The sequence below is a fragment of the Phasianus colchicus genome, chromosome 7 (genome assembly GCF_987193195.1).
Source record: "Phasianus colchicus chromosome 7, bPhaCol1.hap1.1, whole genome shotgun sequence".
Lineage (NCBI taxonomy): Eukaryota > Metazoa > Chordata > Aves > Galliformes > Phasianidae > Phasianus > Phasianus colchicus.
In genome coordinates this window covers 18,293,672-18,314,313 of record NC_143442.1, presented here as the reverse complement: position 1 = coordinate 18,314,313, position 20,642 = coordinate 18,293,672, and the positions used below count along the sequence as shown (strand labels likewise).

Sequence of the window (20,642 nt, the reverse complement as noted above, 5' to 3'; positions counted from 1 at the left end):
GCATAAAGAAAGTGCAGTTACCTACAGCTTGGAAATGACCAAAAAGTTACTAAGTGTCTCAGAGCAACTGTCTGAAGAAGTAAAAGCTTCAAAGTACTCATTTTGATAAACAACAAAACTGCCCACTAGAAAGCCAGTGCTACTCTCCCAGATTTCTCCATGGTAGCACCTAGCCAGGACATTAAGTGATAGCTAGTATACCACTGTCCCCTTATATTCTTGTACTCATTTGTTTTCCTTATTCCAATCTATTTTCAACCAGGAGAGAAAATAGTAAAAGGTATAGTTAAGAATTGCCAGTGACCATTCTAACAAAAATCAATTCTAACAAAAATCTAATATTGTTCCTAAAGCCTGCAGCAAGCTATAGAACAAAAATGAACTTATAGGCATACCTTGTTCCTGAACATTGTTGTTGTGCTATCTAGGACAGGCACAAAACTTTAAGTCTAGAGAGAAGCACACACCACAAAGCCTTTAAGTATTTGTGAAGTTCCTCTTTGTTCTCTCGGGAGTCTGACTGGCTCTCCTGCGGGTGGTCTGCCACAGAGTATGGCAGAGGGGATTTCAATTTATGCCTCGCTCTTAGTGACAAACCAGTAACCGTAGTGCAAATCCTATTTCTCCCTCTATCCAGAGGCATGATGTGTTTCAGGAACTTTCCTACTCTGAGATGAGAGCTCAGACTAAATCGTTTTTCTGGTGAGTAAAGACTGTTCCCTTTGAAGAGGGAATAGGTCAGGGATGCCTCACAGCAGGATGGCTGCATCTCTGTCAGCACCTGAAGTAGAGATGGTTGGTTTGACTTAGAAGTTAAACTTTCATTCTAAGAGCAAGGTCACAAAATCATCAAACCTTCTGAAAGTACTGAGAGAAGAACCAATTTTTATCCTGGCTGGCAGGTATTAGCCACACAAGATGATCAAAGGTACTCATTTATATACATTTTTTTGGTGCACATGTGCATATACATGTATCCACACACACACACACACCAAGTGTAAGACAATCAAATCAAAGAGTCATCTTTAACACATCTACATATGAAAAGACACATGGCCCAAATGAGATTAAAATATAAGAAAAGAACAGGAAGAATAGATATGAATATACCTTTATATTCAAACACTGAAACATCTAAAGAAATACATCATGACACACATGAAATAGATGCACATATATTCATACATATTCAAATATATACAAAATCTGTTTATATACACAATCAAACTTTTACATATTGCCTGACTACTCAGCAGCAAGAATTAGAGCTTCATTTCTGTCCAGATTTTTTATACAACACTGGAACAAAACCTCGTTTCCAACTAGGATAAAAATTTCACTGTTCAACTTATTTCTAATTAACTTCTAACACACACACACACACAATAATACAAATACATTCAAGTATTCATAAAACATATTTCTGAAGAAGCATACAGTCAAACTATACAGTAAATAATTTTGCCTCTTTTATCCTTAAACTGAGATGACCTGAAAAGATAACACCATTCAAACTTCAGATAGATTGAATCACGTCAGGAGAGGACAGGCTCAAATGAAGCCATGACAGAACCTTGCTCATATTCTCCTTTAGAAACCTGATTTTAATATTTTAAACAAAAGTATCATCTTCTGAGAATAGACAGAAGTACATCAAAGTATCTGTAACTCAAAAGAATTATTACAGATTAGTCATTGTGGAAGAAGTACTTCAACAAAGAAGTACATACAACAAAATTATACTTATACAAAACATTCACAGCTGAAACAGCTTTTCTCTGAAACAGCTTAGACCGACATCTTCTGCAATCTGCTTGCAAAATAGCTTCTACCTGCATCACGTCATCCTTAAATACAGTGCAGACTGTTCATTCATACATTCAAACAAAACCAATTCACATCAGTTTCAAGCTGCCCTGTACATTTTTCAGCACCATCTTTTCATTCTATTTCAAATTATTCATGAATGTTCTTAATGCCTTCCTGGCTCATTTGCCTCCTCACTGAGGCACTCCCCAGGAGGACCTGCAGCCCTCTGGATGAAGGTGCTGAGTTTCTACTAGCTTCACCACCTCCAAGGGGCAGGTGAGTGCCAGAATGAAGGATGCACAGCAGTGTTTCAAGTTCTAAGCCTCCACTTTCCGCCTTCCATGCTGAGGCTTTCCAAAGCAAAACCCACCATTGCAAATGCTCAGCAAATCTTTCATACAAAATGCTCAATAACAAAGCTTACAGGCATCTCATTGTACTCCTAATGCATGATAAACAATTAGTGATTGGACAAAACAGTGCAAGATCAAATCCTATTAACAAATAATAGGATTTGCTTGTGGATCACCAAAACACCACTTTGGCAATTACTCCCTTGGCGGCTGCAGCTAGCAGCACCAGGCAGGGAGCCCTGTGACACACACATCCCATGAGCCCCACACAGAACTCCCAGCCAGCTTTGGGGCTCCCAGCACAGAGCAGCTGCTTGCTAGCTAAGAGAAACTGAAATTGCTGTAGCATGGGGCAATCAAAAGAAATCTCCTATCTGAGGTGTTTTTCAAACCATTTAGTCTTTGTATCCCTTTGCAAGCATATTTAGTACAGCAAAACAGGCCAGAAAAGAAACAGTCACATTTTTATTTATTTTCAGCTCAGCACATGAGTTTTCACAGGAATGTACTGGTAAGACAACAGTTATTTCAGACTTTAAAAGTGGCAAGTATTTGTTACCCATGTCCAGCGGTGCCATTCTTTCTCATCTCCCTGTGATCAATAGAATTGTCTTATTTGATTTAACAAGCCACAGTGCATGCTGCTTGGGATTCAAGCAACTTCTTCCACACCACATTACAAAGGAACCTGACCTTCTGCCCCTCTTGTTAGAAAATAGAAATGGAAACTAATAACCAAAATTAGGAGCCCATAAGTTATAATTATTTAATAACAATATTTTAAAGCAGAATTAGGAAAAAAAAGTAATTTTATTTTTTAACTAAAAGTTCTGGTTATAAATGCATTCTTATTTAAAAGTATTCCTAAAAGGTCAAAAGGAAAAACAATCTGTCTTTTAACTAAGTTTTGACCAGACAAGCCAAGGCTACAGTAAAACAGAAACTTGGGTAAAGGTTAACTTAGTCCTAATATCAAAGCCCACCCAGCTACACTGAGAAAAACACATGCTGCCTCATTAAGTATTATGAACTCTTCCATAGGTGTTGAATATTTATCCCATTGCTCTAGGTGATAAAGTAAATTGAGCATTTTGGTGTGAATGAATGAAACAGTCTGGAGGAACAAGAACTAAGGCTATTTAGATGAAGTGTTAGTTTGCCAGCTGAAGCAACAGCCAATCTGTAGCTCAGTTGCATTAGAGATTAGCTGCGTGCACTATTGCCAAACTGGAACTGCCTTGTGCTATAATGCTTGGCTACAAGAGAAAGAAGAGAGATGGAACCAAGTGGGAGATATCTAGGTAAAATTGCTGCAAGGCTGATTGCAAAGACTTACCCATATAGACTGCTTGCTCAGGCAAAAAAAAAAAAAAAAAAAAGCATTTAAAGCATTTACAGAGCTCACAGACACCCAAATAGTTTTGGCCCTTGCACCTCAATGTTACTTATATCCCAAACCATTTAGAATATTTATCAATTCAGTGTCTGTATAGTGTTTGAACTAAAAAAGGCTTTGGAAGTGAAGAGCACTTGACTAGGATTATAGATTATAGATCACGCTTGGCCTTTGACAACAAATTAGATGTGACATTTCCATCCAGGATACTTGAAGAAGTACTACATAGCACATATAGAGCTGGAAAGGAGGTGTCAGATCATCAGCTACAATGCTTCAAAGGGTGCTAACAGCAGCTTACAGTGAGTGGACACCTCTTCTCAGCACCCTGGCTGACTCACTTTCTTGACAAGCATGCTAGTCACTGTCCTCTGGAGAAACCTTACTGATGCAGCCTGGCTCCTGAGCAGTGTGACTGCTGCCTCCGTACCTACGTCATGGATCGCAGAGAAAAGCTAAAATGATGGCATAATCACAAGTTTAGAGTAACTTCAGTAACAGACTGACTTTCAAGAGGGTACGGGTTTCTTGTGACAATGTAAATGGATCAAGAACAAAATCAGTTATCGCAAATACACAGAACAGGTAAAACTCTGGTCAGTCTGAGACACTTCAGCTAACAAACAGCTCTGAAAGGAGTGTGACTGAATGACAGAAGATAAACATACATGCATGTTCTCAGCAAATGACTATCCTCCTTCAGAAGCCTGTTGTAATGATGATAAATCCAGAGCATTTGGATGGTCAAAGCACTGGGCATCAGCCTGTCAGAGACAGCTTGCTGTTCTATTACTAGTTCTAAATCTCTGGTCTTCCACTGCCGAGTAGTAGAATTGAAACAAACAAACATCCCAACCAAGCAGTGCCCTCAATCATTTGATACAAATAGAAATAGGAAGGCAAAATGATTAGTTTAGAGATATTATGAAAAACTGATTTTAAAATATCTCTTTCAACCTTGTTTACTTTGCATGCAAAGAAGAGTCACACCAACCCTTGCACAAAGGTAAGAATATGGGCTTCACACACCTTGAAATACTGCAGATAGGATGAAAAATTGTTTCATGTCACACAGCTATCAAACACAGGGAGAACAGTGATGAGGGACAAGAGCAGAAAGCAGCAAAACCCACAACAAGCCAGCAGAAGTGCATGTCTTTCCTCCCTTCCCCCCCATACGTGCATATATTTCCATTTCACTATACAGTAACAACAAAATTTTATATTTTAATCCACCACATTTGAATATTCAAAATAAATGCAGCTGTTTGTGCAGGGGACAAAAATAAATAACTAAATGTTGTTCTACAGAGGCAGGTTTAGAGCTGAATCTGCCTGCAGAGCCATGCAGATCGGAAAAACTAGGTCAAATCTTTTGCTAGCCAATCTCGCTGCTATTCCTCCCCACACCCCCTTCTCTTTAGCTTTCAGTAGTTACTGAATAAATCAATTAACAACAGATCTGCCATATGGGTCTCAAATTACTTATGCCAAGTACATATCAGGTGAGCCATCCATGCAACAGAGAAAAAAAAATCAGTGGTTACAATATTTTACAATACACAAATACTAATCCAATGTACGCAAATGCTTCTAGTGTCTGTTAGCAGCCAAACAGCAATGTATGCACAAGGTGTGTGTGTGTGGGGTGGGGGGGGCGAGGAAGAAAAGGAGCAGAGAAAGAAACAGAGATGGGGGAATTGCTGCGCTTTCACTTCTGCTGCACTTGTGGGGAAAACATTATAGCATCTGCTGGGTTTTTATCTTTTTTTTTTTTGAGCTTAGCATTAATGAAATCTTTCTAGTCTACCTCCTACACTTTGCAAGTGAACAGTTTTAGAAACCTAACAAATATCTCATTTTGACACTGAATTTTCAGAGTGTAACTATAATATTAGTTTTTATATTTACTATTAATTCTGTACGTGTTTTAAGTAATTTTCTTTTAGGGAAAAAAACACCTCATATTCACTGTCACAGAGGCATTAAGTGTTTTATCAACCTTCATAAAACACAGGGACCAAATCAGTTCAGTATACTCATTTTTAATCATTTCTCTCCTTCTGCCACCCAAGGCAGAAGCACTCAGTTTCATTAAAAAAAAACAAACAACAAAAACCAAGAAAACAGAACTGCAGTTCTGTATCAGCTGAATCCTAGAACAAATCACTGTCAAACTCCATCTCTCCACATGCAATATGCTGCCTGACAAATTACTTCAAGAATACAAAGATGGCCAACCTAACTGGTTTGACAGGCCACGTGCCCAAACCTTCACTTGGCTAAGTGCCACAGAACGTGATGTTGCCAGACAGAGGCAGGGGGAATAACAGTGGGCCGCACTGGCTGGGAAATGTGCACTAGCTGGCAAAATGCATGACTATTTCCAAGCCATTTTAGCCTGAAATCATCATAATTTCTCTCTCTGCACTGAAGTTTCTACTGTGATAGCAAGGCCTTTTTCCCTCACCAGTAATTCCAGGTCTACCATATACCACCTGCAAGAGCTATTTGGAGTAGCAGGTATAACTGAGCAGACTACAGCAGAATGCATCCTAAATGCAAGAACGCATACAGGGACCCCTTTGTCTCTGATGTTTCTTCAGGTTTAGCCTTCCTGCCTTTGACTAAATTCCTTTGAAACCAAGGCCATACTACACACAACTCATCTAAGTCAGCCCATCTGGCCTTTATTACAGAGGTGGACCTTACCTATTGCAGTCACTGTTAAGCTTTTATAGTCCTGGATAGTTTTTCACCCTCAACTCAGCAAGCCATAAAATAACTTTTTCTACAGTACCATAGACAAATTGCTATGGAAAAAGTTGTGTTTTTTTTTTTTTTTTTCTTTTCATTGTTTTCTTTGTTAGATTTTGGGTTATTTTTTTGTTGGTGGTTTGTTTTGACAGTGATATATTAAGAGGAGTCGACTCTCAAACCTTAACCCAGGAGGACCCTTGGAGTCTGGACTAACTTAGATGTTAAATGCAATCTAACAAACACTGCTTAATGTTCTGGTACAGAAGCAGCAGTGCCAGAATTATATTCGAGGAGACAGACCAAGGAAGGTGTCAAAAATGAACATCTGTGAGAAAAGTGTCAAAGTAAAATCATTCTGGAACCACTGCATGGTCCAGTGGCAGCTTCCATCATACTGTGACTCATTCCAAGTAAATTACTCAGTTTTGAAGTCTGTATATTAATACACAGTGCTTCTCCTCAAGCAGTGCTTATGCACGATGGCATAATAAAGATCTTTTGCTTCTATAAAAATTAGAAGATTCATTTTCTCTTATTCCTTTAAATGAAGGTTGGACAGAACACTTGGATTTATCTAAATGACATTTCCTTTATTTATCTTTCATTTTTAAATACTCAACTAGGATAAGAAATGTGGTCTGAGATCCAATTTTTTTCTATTCCAGTCAACAGATAAATAAAATGGTTATTTGATTGGTTTTGTTCACAGAAAGGTAATTTCATTAGCCACAATACAATTAAAAACTGTTCCCTGAAGATATCCACAGAACAGCAAACTTCATTTTTCCTTTTAAGATACCACCTAAAATTACAGCATACACAAAAAATGAAGCTGGAAGTACTTTCATTGATGTAAAAAGAAATTCAAACCACTGTTCTATTTAATTCAGCAGAAACATGTAAGCACAATTTTTCAATTGTTTAAATTTCTTCTTTTGAATCACTAAAGCACCTTATGACTAATGTCCTATCCTTAACAGAAGATCTCCTCTAACTTGGTGTTTCTCTAAAATGGAATTAAAGTTTGTGGATTTCTTGTTCAAGCATTGGTTATTATGAACCAGTCTTTCAGAAAACAGCTCTTTTCCTTAATTGGGTTCTTGCCACACCTGGAAAGTCTATAAATTACTGAAAACATCTTGTGTTACTAGATGATCCCAACAATCAGAGCTGTTCTGGATTACTAGGAAACATCACCATATTTCTCTCACACAGGCACACATGCATCCCTCCTAAAAATATAACATAAAGCAAGAACAATTATTTTACATTATATTTAATGCTACAAAATAACCTTTAGAGCTAATCAAGTCATCAGAGAAGCACACTAAGTTCCCAGGGTGACTTAAGCAGTAGTTTTTGTACTGTGATAGCTATAGATATGAATAAAAATTCATGTGGTCGATTGAAAAAGCTTTCTTACAGCTAGGACTTTTTTTAAAAAAATGAATAGTTAACAGGAATTATCAGAGCTGATCCCTCAATAACTTGGGGAATTCACACACGAAATCTCTTCCCAGGATACAAGTGTTCTCATGTTCCTTTGAATTTAGAAGCATACCTCACATTGTTTCTGGTATGAATGAACAAACTGGTAAGACTGGTTACATTGCTTTGCTCCTACATACAGACACACACATGGGACTAGAAAACATGGCCTTGTTCTCCCTTCAGTTCCATACTCTTGCCCTGTTCCACTTCTGGTCTTTAGCCTCTTTTAACTATTCTTATCTAGATAGAAGAAAAAGAATTTAGAGAGTAATGGACTCCCTAAACTTCAAATTCAAGTGAGAAACAGAATTGTCAGAATGCTGAAGAGCAGCAGATTGTCACACCATAAGCCATGTGGTTGCTGCACTGTATCTCAACAAGAATTTTTTGCATTACTCACACATGAGGGGGTTGACTTGTCATGATCAGTCATTCAAGTTGGAAATATTTATTTATGGTGCAGAGATATTCCAACTTCTGTTTTTATTACTCATTATTTTAATACCATTATTGAAGAGGCTTTGGAATATTAAAATTCCTCAGCCTGTACCCACAGTAGGACTGAAAGAACTTACATATAATCACTATTTCATTTATACGAGAAATAACTCAGCTGAAGAATCAAAATCTAAATCTAAAAACTAAGCTGAGAGCCAAAGTACACTGCACTATGTTTATCACATCATAAATAATGCCTAAGAGCAAACTAAGTCCTTCATTAAATTTACAAGAACTTTAAGAAAGTAACTTGGTAACTCAATTAGCTGGTCAAAAGGAATATTTTTTCAAGAATTCAGCAGAATGGGTGACTCTGCAGTAATGTGCTGAAAGCTTTTCGTTATTTGTGATGATTCTCATTAAGCAACATAAAAACATTTCAGAAGCATTGAGCTTGAGAGGCTCTGGTGCATGCAAAATTCAATCCCGTGTTTAATCCTTGAGGTTAACTTTTGTTTACCTGTAAAGTGATCACAGTTGTGGGGTGGCATTTGTCAAGAGAAAAGAGAGCCTGAAAAGACTCTGGTTAAAGTGAAACTTGAGAAAATTCAAGGTGGATCTAGACAACTTGCTCCATTTTTTCTCTTCATTATGCAAATATATTCATTCAGAAGATTTTTTCTGTCATTTAATATACCTGGAACAGTACATCCAAGACAAAAAGAGCACCTTGGTGTGAGGAGTGCAAGATTTGTTGAGATGGTTTTGGAAGTCATAATTATAACTTATTTAATAATACTTAATTAAAATTAATTAAAATTAATATGCAAACACACAGTTTACTATCTAAGTAACAACACTGCCACATGTGAAACACACATCATCATTAAGGAGGGCACTTTTTATGTGTACCCAGTGAAGCTCTTAATAGGTCCTTATATTATCACTTTGGCAGCCTGAGACAGTTGCAACACAGTTTGCAGCACAGTTCAGAACAAGGAGCAAACACCCTGCAGGACTGCCAGTCCCTGTCTGGGGAACACTGGGATATTCTTTCCAGGCAACTCCGAACGCGTTGATGGGAATTACAACCACTGCTACCACTACAGTTGTATCTGACGCTATCTGTGAGGCAGCCTTTTGCAAGAGCAGACCTGGGGCAGGGCTTGTGGGAAACTGTTGACAAGGTAGCGCCTCACAGCCAGTCATTAAATTGCAGATTTGAAGCCTACTGTCAGTATTAGTGAAGCTGTTCAATTTTTATAAATGAAGATAATCTCATCTAGCTTTTTATTTGGAATCTCTACAAGGGACTGTACCAGCAGCAACCAAAAAAGTTAAGACCTTGGAAACTGCTGACTTGACTCCTCTTTCCAGTGGGACTTCCAATTATATATATAAAAAAGAAAAAAGCATCAAGAATGGATCTTTCTGAGTTGCAAAGACCTAACACAGGGTGGACTGCAAAATCACTGCAAAGCCAGAAGGGATTTGGAGGCTGTTCAGCTGAGGCTTCTTTTGTGTTGGTTTATTTTAGAAATGCCAGGATTGTATTCTTTGCAACATGGTCCTATTCTGGTTGAAGTCTAAAGTAACCCATGACTATTCAAGGGAAGCAGGAGTCCTTTGGAAATTACACACAGAGCACTTGACATTAAGCACCGAAACCAAAGTTACCTTCTCCCTGCTCCGTGAATCACGTTATGGACAACATAGCAAGCATCTCTTCGCTTTGACAGTTACTTCCTTCTCTGTATTTGAGTTCTCATTGTACCATGCTCTGGTCTGAGATGTGGGAGATGAAAGCTGATTACTTTCCAGATATTTTCTCTGTCCAATACCATTTCCAAATCACCTTTCAAGGAATATTATCTGGTACTGATAGATGACATTAGAGAGAGAAAACATGAAAGAAGTTACGGTATTTCCTAATAAACACTTGGAGGATTTCACAACAAAATTGCTTATTCTAGCAACCTAGAGTAAGAAAGACCCTTGACAAAATTAACATCCGCTTGAAGTCCTCCCTCAATCCAAACCTGTCTTCCTACACACCACTGCACTCACTCTATTGAGGCTTTTATCATTAAAAGCCATTTTAGAACCTAACTTAGGAGTCTGCAATGCTCTTAATGTTGCTCTTCCATCAAAGTGTAGTGGAAACTGAATGACAAGGTTGATATGCACTCTAACAGCACAAAAGGCACAGGTATACAGTTTTTGTTCAAAGGAAGAGAAAAATCAACAAGAGGACGATGAATAAGAAGAAAGAATAAGAAGGGAGCAGTTGCAGGATAGAGAACATTTAAGAGGCATGAAGAAGAGGAGAAGAAGATTAGAAAAATGCAAAACAAGAAATACTGGGATAAACTTTAATTTTAAGATAAGAGGGAAAAGCAAGGGAAATTTGTTCTGAGACTGGAGATACAGTTATAAGATGAGAAGTGCAAGAGACAGTTAAAAAGTGTAAGGAATCATATGTTTTGTCCTCAAATATTGAACTCTTAACACTCAGCTTCCATGGAAGATCTGAAAGTATCAAAATCCTAAATTCTATTGCTATTATTAATACATCCCGAATGCTTTAAAGTTGCAATAGCTGTTTGGAGATATATGCCACTAAATACTAGTCTAGAAAATGGCAGAAGATTTAACTACAATGCATTTAAATACATAAAAAGCCAATATCACTGCAGTTTTCTTTCAGCCACATTACTCTGAGAGATTTGGTATTAGTATTTAAAGCTTTATATCTCTCTCCGGTTATACCTAAACTATTCCAATCAGGAAACAAAACACAAATTATTGTGATGGATACAAATGCTATTTTCTCCTCACACCTTGAAGCCACCTCTCATTGGAAGGGTATGCAATACAAAGACATGTTCCTCCATTTCTACTAGTGGATTTTCATCTTGACAATGGAAGATAAAATGTCAGGATAGAGTCCACTTTCAACAAAATCAATCTGTTAAGAGATTTGCTTTTATCTTTATTTATTTTTATTTTCTAGGTAGCATTCATACATGTGCAGGCTGAATAAGTCTAAAATTAGGAATTGGTCAAGAACATGTTTCCGGAGGCCAGCAATGCTATAAAGATCTCATTTTTTGTACTACATCATTGTCTTTTAAGCAGACCTATTAATCTGTGCTGGCTGAAAGTCAGGACATCTGTTCCTGAGGAAATTTTGACATTTCTAAATTTCCTTTTCATTCCAAACTGGAAGAAAATGAAATATTTGTCATATTTTCTATAAATGCTCTAGAAATTAACAATTCCAGGTTCATGCTCTCACACAAAAGTAATGTCCCATTAATTAACTAGGATATAGAGCATGTTTCTTCTATCAAATGTCAAACTGCTTCATTATAACCCCAGAGAATCACATTTTGGAATGTCTAGTTTTCTAGACCAGTCAACATTCCTTATCCCCTCATTTTTATTTTTTTTTTTAATTTAATGATTTTTAAATAAAGTAGGAAAAAAAGTATTACATCAGAGTGATGTAAGTAAAAATAAAAAAGTATTATATCAGAGTGCCCATGCAGTTTATACATTCTTTTGTGTTGTACACAAATATATTTACAAATATATGTTGCCTTTATACGCAACTAGCAGTGTGGAACTAAAGACTAATTTCTCCCAGTATTTGTTTAAAGCTGATTTAATATTATTTTCCAGATAACAAAAGCAATAAGAGCTTTTCCAGAAAGACATGACAACCATTCCCTCTTAACAGGGGACATAAGAGTATTCTGTCTTCTAAAGTATCCCTTTCTGTAAATTTTTTGAGAACAAAATTATCCTGAAGACATTACAATGTGGAGAAGAATCAACTCAGGAGGAATAAAACTGAAATTATCCTCAAAATTGCCTGCTATAATCACATTTAGTGCAATAGGAAACACAAAGTATTGATCCTAGAAGAGAACAGAATGTGTTTATAACACAGCAACTCAGACTACACTTAGGGTACCCACAAGTTAATTGCTGTCTTAGAGAATATCCCAATATATTTCTTGATTTACTTCCTGTCTGCTCGCATGCCAGACTACAATAGAAGCAACCAAAAAAGCCATTCCGTAGCAAACAGAAAATCCACACCTATCAAATGCTGTGTACTCCACCTAAATTAATTTTCTTTAGTAGAATTACAGTGAACTTCAACCTAATCCTCACCTATTTCAGACTTCCACTACGGTTTATCAACTTCATACATACTTGGACTCCTTAAGTCCTGCATTGTGAAAACATGCCATTTAGCCCAGTAGTGATCTCACAGTATTCGCTACAGATGGAAGGGACCTTCTGGAGATCACCAAGTTCACTTCCCCTTCTCACAGCAAGGTGAACTAGAGTGGGTTGCTCAGAGCTTTGTGCAGTTGTTCGAGTATTTTCAAAGACAGAAACTCTGCAACTTCTTGTCCCAGTGTTTGACCACCATACAAGGAATAAAATTGTTCTTATGTTTAAACAGAACTTCCCGCATCTCAGTTGCATACTTCCCGCATCTCAGTCCCAGTAAATAGTCTGGTTCTGCTTTCTTTACCCTCCCTATCAAGTATCTGTACAAACTGATACAATCCATCCAAAGCGTCTCTTCTCCAGGCTAAACAGTTGGAGCTCTCCCAGCCTCTTCTGATACATCGATGCTCCAGTGGACCTTTGTTGGCCTCACTGCATCACGTTCATGTCTTATACAGGGAAACCAAAACTGGACTCAGCACTGCAGACATTACCTCACCAATGCTGAGTATCGGGGATCATCACTTTCCTCACCCTCCTAGCTATGCTCTTCCCAATGCAACCCAGAAATCTGTTGGTACATTTCTGGCTCGCATTCAATTTATTACTCCCAAGACTCCATTTGCAGATCAACTTGTCATAATCATGCCAATGCAATCACTGCAACATTAATTTAGTACAATTGGTGTTGTAATCCAGGGAGCATTTGGCTTCAGAAATTTTCATATTTTCAGGCTATTCTGTTATCATATCAGTTACCTCCCTTTTCTCATATTAGGTGTGTGGGAAAAGTTGATAGATAAGTATCAACCGCACAATTACTACCCAATTCTTGCTTCAATACATACAAAACATCTTCCCACCTGCAGTCTAACCGCTTGCCTTTCTTTTTCCCAGAGGCTTCTTTCCAACAAACACTGTCCATAAGGGGAATAAATACATCCAGTTGGACCTGATAATCTTCTTCAGCTGCACGCTTTGGACAATTAGTGGTAAACAGCAGGAAATCCAAGAAAATCTAGTGGATAACTACAGAAAAGCTTGTCAACAGGCACATTTCACTCATGAGCTTTATATGAAGTTGCAAATCTTCTCATTACACACCTTTAGCTTAAACTTTGTTTTCAACAGAAGCAACTGGTCTTATCAATTGCAACAAGGACTCTGGTCTTGATGAGTCACTGGTCTAAAATGCTACAGTAATGCCCTCAGAGGCTGGAGCCCTCCAGCTCCCCAGTTGAGATCATTTCTTCCCTATAGGGCAGTGAGTCAGAGGAGCCCACTGCCATCTGAGTTTATGCTGCTAGAGCTATTCTAATCATTTCTAAGTTCAATTTCATTTCATAGATTTGATTTTCTCTGCTTTGTTTTACTCTAACCCCCATAGGTGTAGATTAACATTCAATCTTTATACAGCCCATCTACAGAGGTGCCATATAAAGGCTAAATTTTATCTTTCTTAAAGAGCCTATCTTGTTCAGACTTTAATGACAGCACAACAGTTTGTCTACATCTTTGTGGACAGTGCAAATGCATCTTTCAAAAATGCTCAGTGTGACTACATAATGCCAAACACCATAGCAAATGAGAAGTAGAGAACGGCCCCCACTTCCACCTTCTTCCCAGTGAAGATGAGAGTCCCAAAGACATGGTAAGCAACAGATCCAGTGAAAGTTATGTATACAAGTCACTCAGAATGAAAACCATCAGCATCAGAAGGAAGAAAGGAATGCAAATTCCAAAGTAAGGATTTCAGCATCATTTCTATTGATTTTTTTGTGTGTTTTATTTTCCCATCCTTCTGCTTGCACAAGTAAATATTATATCAGAGGATGGGAAATGAGCAGGTGTGATCACACCAAATATAAAAAAATAAAAGCCACTTCTTTCTCCAGGTCACTTCACTGATGTTAAAAATACAGCATCTTGCTTGTTATGAAGGATACACAAATAATACTGCATGTATAAATGCAGAAACAGCTTCAGAAATCTAAAAATCTTATACTAGTGAATGCCTTTCTGGGGTCTAACCTATGGTTGTTTTGTTTATTTTTTTTAATTTTCGGGTTTTTTTGCACTAGAGTAACTATGTAGTAAGACTGATATATTTAATTTTACAGTACTGTAGGTTACTCCCTTCTGCCCCCATTCTCTGCAAGAGAACCAAGACAGAGCAGGTGCTGTTAAAAGGTAAGTTTTTACTAAGCTTACATTGAGGGAAAATGCAAGTGATTTAGATATATTCCTTTATCCATCCTAGTGTGACCTCTGAGTGCAAAGATGGCTTTTTATCATTTCAGACCAAGTGTTAAGGCACATCGTTTATAATATTAAAATGAAGTTTAGACTAAAGAACCTGAAAGGTATTTCATTAATACAGGGTAATTAGGAGAATTTCAGCATTCTGTTCTTTCCTATTCAAAAGATAACTTGGATTAATAGCTGATATATAAATATGTACGTATCTTGCATACTATATAATATACAACAGATCTAATGGGATATTATGCTTCTTTACAGCTCTTAGATTTTCTTAGTTACACAAACAACTAACTCGAGAGTTAAAAGTCAATTATGTGATATCAGTAACAGCTGCAGGAGGCTTCACTATTGCTCAGCACTATGAAGTTTACAAAAGGAAAATCTTGGGACTGTGAGATATATTAACTATGCAGAAAAAAAATCACATTTCACTCTCTACTTCTAGTACAGAAGTCATAGCTTGTGTTACAGGCCCACCAGCACTATGAAAATCACCTCTAAGATAACAGCTGGCTGTGATCAATACTTCAACTCTCCCATCTCTGTCACCATTTCACTACTCAGAATAACAGGAAAGGTATCATCCCTGTGAGAAATCAATGACTGCCAGATGATCCTTACTGAAGACTGCAACTTGACATCATGTACCGAAGAGACTTCCTTGCAGAGCAAACCCACACTTCCCTCTTCCTTTCCCTCATTTGGATGCCTATCCCTGCTGGCTTTCCCACATCTAATAATTCTTTAAACAAGTGAAGAGAGTCACTGGTACATGAGATTACAAAGAGATCACAATGTTAGATGAACAATTCCAAAGAACTGCTGATACACATCATGCGCATTTAATTATTTCTAAGGTGCCAGTTACAGGCTTACGCCTACTATTGAGTGTTATCTCAGGTTACTTTGCCCATGAAAGCTATACGTTCTGTAAATTTAACATCCTTGCCAAAACTTCAAGTTAAACATGAGACAGGCATAGAAACCCCCCAAAATGTCAAAACCACTGTAAACATGGAATAATTTTTGACTGTTATAAAAAAAAACAAAACACAAAAAATGGTCAAGTAAGCATTGGTCAATTCTGGCACCCCCATTTTCTTCACCTTGCTGACAAGTAGCAGAGAGTCAACAGAACTGATTTCCCCAAATGTTAATATACTACATAATTTCTATGGACTAATAAGAAACTAGTACACAGACATAGAATCACACAATATTTTGAGTTGGAAGAAACCCTTAAAGTCATGTCCAGCCTGGTCCAGACTTTGAATGTCTCCATAGATGGGGCTTCCACCACATCTCTGGGCAAGCTGCCTCAGTGCCTTACTGCACTACCTTCCAACCTAAAACTCCCATCTTCTGGTTTGAAACTGTTTCCCCTTGTCCTATCACAACAGACCCTGATAAAGAGTCAATCCCCTTCTTTTTTATAGCCTCCCTTCAGATACTGAAAGGCTGCTATCAGCTCTTTCTGGAGCCTTCTCTTCTCCAGGCTGAAAAAGAACAGAATATTAGAAACTCTTCTTTTTGCAAGAAGAAATTCTTAGCAAATGCCTGTTAATCAGTGATAGAGGCAGAAATATAAGCAACAGAAAGAGCCACCGGCAATTTGGATCAAACAGCACTGTTACAAGAATCCAGGTGAGAAGCAAAAGAAAGATGCTAACAGTAGTGGGAACCTGCACTCTGACAGAACACCACTAATAGCAGCTCTGCACAAGTAATAAGCTCCCAGTACCCTGTAGTAACTTGTCATTGAAACCCTTTCCATAGATGAACTGTGGTTTGGCTGTCATACTTCCATCACCTGGACAGTTTAGAAATTGGTTTTAATGGTGTTCTCTCCAGGAGCTCAACACGTATCTCCAATTTAATTCCTAATTTTGAGATTGGCACAAATGTTCACCAATAAATGGTCCTTTACAAAAGACTTTCAAATAGTATTTATTTTCTATACTCTGCTTTCTTTTAAAGGAATATTCCCAGCTTAAGTGTAAACACAAGCCTATGTTTTCTTCCAAGCAACAGAGGGGCACACCAGCCAACAGTTACCCATGAGGAGGGTGAGTATACACCATGCTGGTCACAGCTGGCAAGGCAGAGCTCCATCCGTGCCAAGACAGACCGATACTTCCTCTCCAGTTAGAAGCAATCATTTTCCTGTGAGATATCTACTTGTTTGGGCTTTGGTCGCTAAAACACTAACTCTAGGAAATAAAAACAAACATAAGTGGCCAAAGCTTAATACCTAAACTGAAAGAAACACAGAGAGATGGATGAACACTGTACAGTACACATTTATTTCAAATGTATATATTATTAATGCTATAGTGTTATAATTTTGAAAGGGAATTCATTTAAAGTACGAAATAAATTGCTTTTTAGTTATTTTCTATGTCTTTTCATAAGGAAGTTATCAATGTCCAATTGAGTTTCAACTGAATAAACTATCCAAGCAAAAAAAAAGTCCCAGATTTTCTTATTAAAAAAGAAATCATAAAGATTAAAAAAAAAAAAAAAAACAGAAAAAAAAGAAAGAAAAAAACAGAGAAAGTTACTGTCAGTGAACATCTGCAGCCACTTGCACACTAGTGAATGATAACTGAACTATAAGATCACATCTACTACACGGGGAACTATGCAAGAAATCTAATAGTATTGCAACCTATAAACAGAATGGGTGGAAATAACAGTCATTGCCTCACCCAACCAGCCAAGAGGAGGTTTTGGGTTGCTGGAAATGCACAATGTCTGTACTCATCCTTCCAAATTCAGTATCCTCTCTAACCTCCCTGTAATCATAATAAAGCACCAATACTAGATGTTCTGGGGATTATGAAGATCAAAGTACACATACCGTATACCACTGACAGTGCTTTAATGCATTGCCACTTGAATTAATTTTGACAGTTTGCAATATATAGAGAGACACGCACACATATATATACACACACGCTCACACACCCGCTCATTGTACCATGTCACCCTGACTCACTAGGAATTATATAGCACTGAACTAAAAACGAGTCAGTTGAGGTTAGCTTTGAGGCTGATCTATCATTATAAAAGCAAAATGTCAAACAAAAGTCATGAATTTCCATATGCTTAATGTCTAGAGTATATTGATTCGACTGATCATAAACCATGAGGCTGGATCAGCTTAAATCAGTGCTGCTGGAGGGCTGCTGTTCCTTATAGTCAAGCTATGCCTGACCACAGCAAGCTATTCCCTCAGTTGAGGAAGATCAGCTTCACCTTTGAGAAACAATCATAGACATAGACACCAGAGGACAAGAAAGGAACTGTAAGCTCAGATTGGTGAGTTAGGGAGCTACCCCATCTGATCTGAGCTCAAGGTGTTGCTTGTAAGGCACCAGAAAGCATATTACAACTACTGTGCAAACATGAGACACAAGTATCTTGAGAACATGAGCCAGGTATACAGAAAGCACTGAGAAACATTACTTGACTCAGACATAAGATTGTTGGACCACATCAGAAACATGTTTAGTTAGCACATCTTCTGGAGAATTCAGCCAACCTCAATGCATTGAGATGGATCTAAAAGAGAGGAGTATTACCCTCTCATTTTGTGCCAGATGAGCACATTGACTGCTAAGCAAACCTTATTTTCATATGTTCCTCCCACAGAAGACAGGCTTGGAGGGATAGGCAGAAATGCTGCTTCTTAGCAGAAGATGTTTAGAATCACATAAAATAAAGAAGAAAAATTATATTTCGCTCAGAACAACAGATGGCACTTTATCTTTTTAGGCCAACCAAAACTACAATACTATGCTATTAGTAAGATCAGCTTCAGTTCAGCTTTAACCTGTCTTGCCTGTTTTAGAACTAGAGAGAATTGAGAGAGTAGTATCAGTAAGCACTTACATTATGTCCTTAGAGCTGAAGGTGTTAGATAGTACAAGAGGGGATCCTTAATTGCTAACATGTCTTAGCAACAACAACAACAAAAAAAAAAAACAGCAAGCAAGCAAACAAAAAAAACCCACAACAAAACAACACAAAATTGATGGATGCTATGAAGAAATATGTTTCCGCTGCAATGCCAAACTAAAGTCATCTTTCAAATTACTAGGTAACATTATCATTGTGCTTAGTTACAGTTTCTAAAATCAACTTGGCGTTTAAAGAAAGAGATAAATGAGAAGGAAGGGGAAAAAGAAAAGGCTGTTAAGGTATTTTAGCACCTCATCCATAACTATGATGGCCTCATCAGGTAGAGCCACTAAATCTTACAGTTATGAGATTACCTCAGAGTAAAGCTTATTTCTAAAGCACTCATCATCATCAAATCCAACTGTAGGAGGATATTTTCCTTTCATACATGAGTGTAGGTCAAGGATAGGAAAATCAGGAAAAGTGGTTTCTTTGAAAGGGAAACATATATAACTTCAGAAGGATCTAGCTTCTTTTCCTGACTTTGCCAGTTGATTCATCAAACAAACCAAAAACCACACCAAATAACCAGGTTAATTCTGTTAACAACAGGTGAATATATATAGAACAAAATTTTCAAGTTCTGTGTTCTCAGTTGCACACAAAAATATGTAACCAAAATGTATATGTATAATATATGTATACCTCAAATCAAGTTAACTTTTAACCTATAGCATGACAGGTATTATCCCCCAGACATAAAGAACTTCGTAAGTAAAGACATGCGAAGTCCAAATCACAGTTCCCCATGAAGTCTGTTTCCTACTGCTTTAAGACCTGGCAAGTTGGTCATCCTTTACAGCGAGGGAAGTAAAACCACACTGCTCAAGCAGTCAGTTACTGTGAAGCAGTTTGAAATAATAGGTATAAAATGCTTAATGAGATTCTCAGCACCAGACGGTTGCTTACCTATCAGTATCAAGAATTACCAGAGCACCTATACTAAGTATCTTAACAAAGAAAGGAGAAGATGCACTCATGGTAGAAATATTTCCGTACAGCCGTGGATTGAAAGTATGCACGGAACTTGTTAAGATGTATTACAGCATCTATTTTTATTTGTTCGTTAAGTGATTCTGTTGCAAAATCAGTGAACAGACCTGCAGAAACCTGTTCCAGGATGTAGTGTATGCAACATCAGTTATCAACTGATGAATTTCGAAAAAAAAAAAAAAAGAAAGAAAAAAAAAGCAGATGTTATATTACACAGAAAAATGAAAACTTATCAATTCAATTCAGATACAACAGATTGTGTCTGTATCCCTCTCTTGTCCTTTCCAGTTTTCAGAAAGCTTTACCAACCAAAACAACTGCAATCCTTTCACCAATGACGAGCACAAGGCATTGTGGCTGTTCTCCACAAAGAAAACACGGAGGTCTGGTGAAACAGACCGCCAAGCTAGCAACCATTAGCAATAACCCATCATTCAGAGACGGTCCTCCTGCTCCGAGCAGCGGGAGCAGGTCCTGCCGCTTCTGCTCAGCCTGCTTCACTGCGGCGCTCTGCATTAAAAGTCACAGCTGCTCCGTGCCGCGTGGACGGCCCGAGCCTACTCTCACATCGAAGCTTTAAAGCTGATGTGAAATTAAAAAGGTGCAAATACTTTCTCACATAATTGCTAAGAAAACCTCACTGGATGAGAAGTACGCGTTGTACAGACAGCAAAGGAAAAAAGCAAATGATTTGGCATTATCTAAATGATACCTGGCGCTCGAAGGGTAATTCTACCTCAGCGTTAGGATAAACGTTAAATCAGCTCAGCCTGGCCACAAGTTTTGCCGTCTTTCCAATCCGCAGAAGCCACACGGAAGTTAAGGACAGCGGGTTGCAGCTTGTTGCGCCTACTGTCCTCTCACCTGAGCGATGAAAACAGCTGCGTTTGTCACCGACCAGAAACTCGGCACCAGAGTCTGACAAG

General features: G+C 37.9%; 1 protein-coding gene across 2 annotated transcripts in view; it reads right to left on the bottom strand.

The window, feature by feature from the left end:
* CERS6 (ceramide synthase 6) overlaps positions 1–20,642 on the bottom strand; it is a 123,672-nt gene that overhangs the window by 97,810 nt on the left and 5,220 nt on the right. The window lies entirely within an intron of this gene.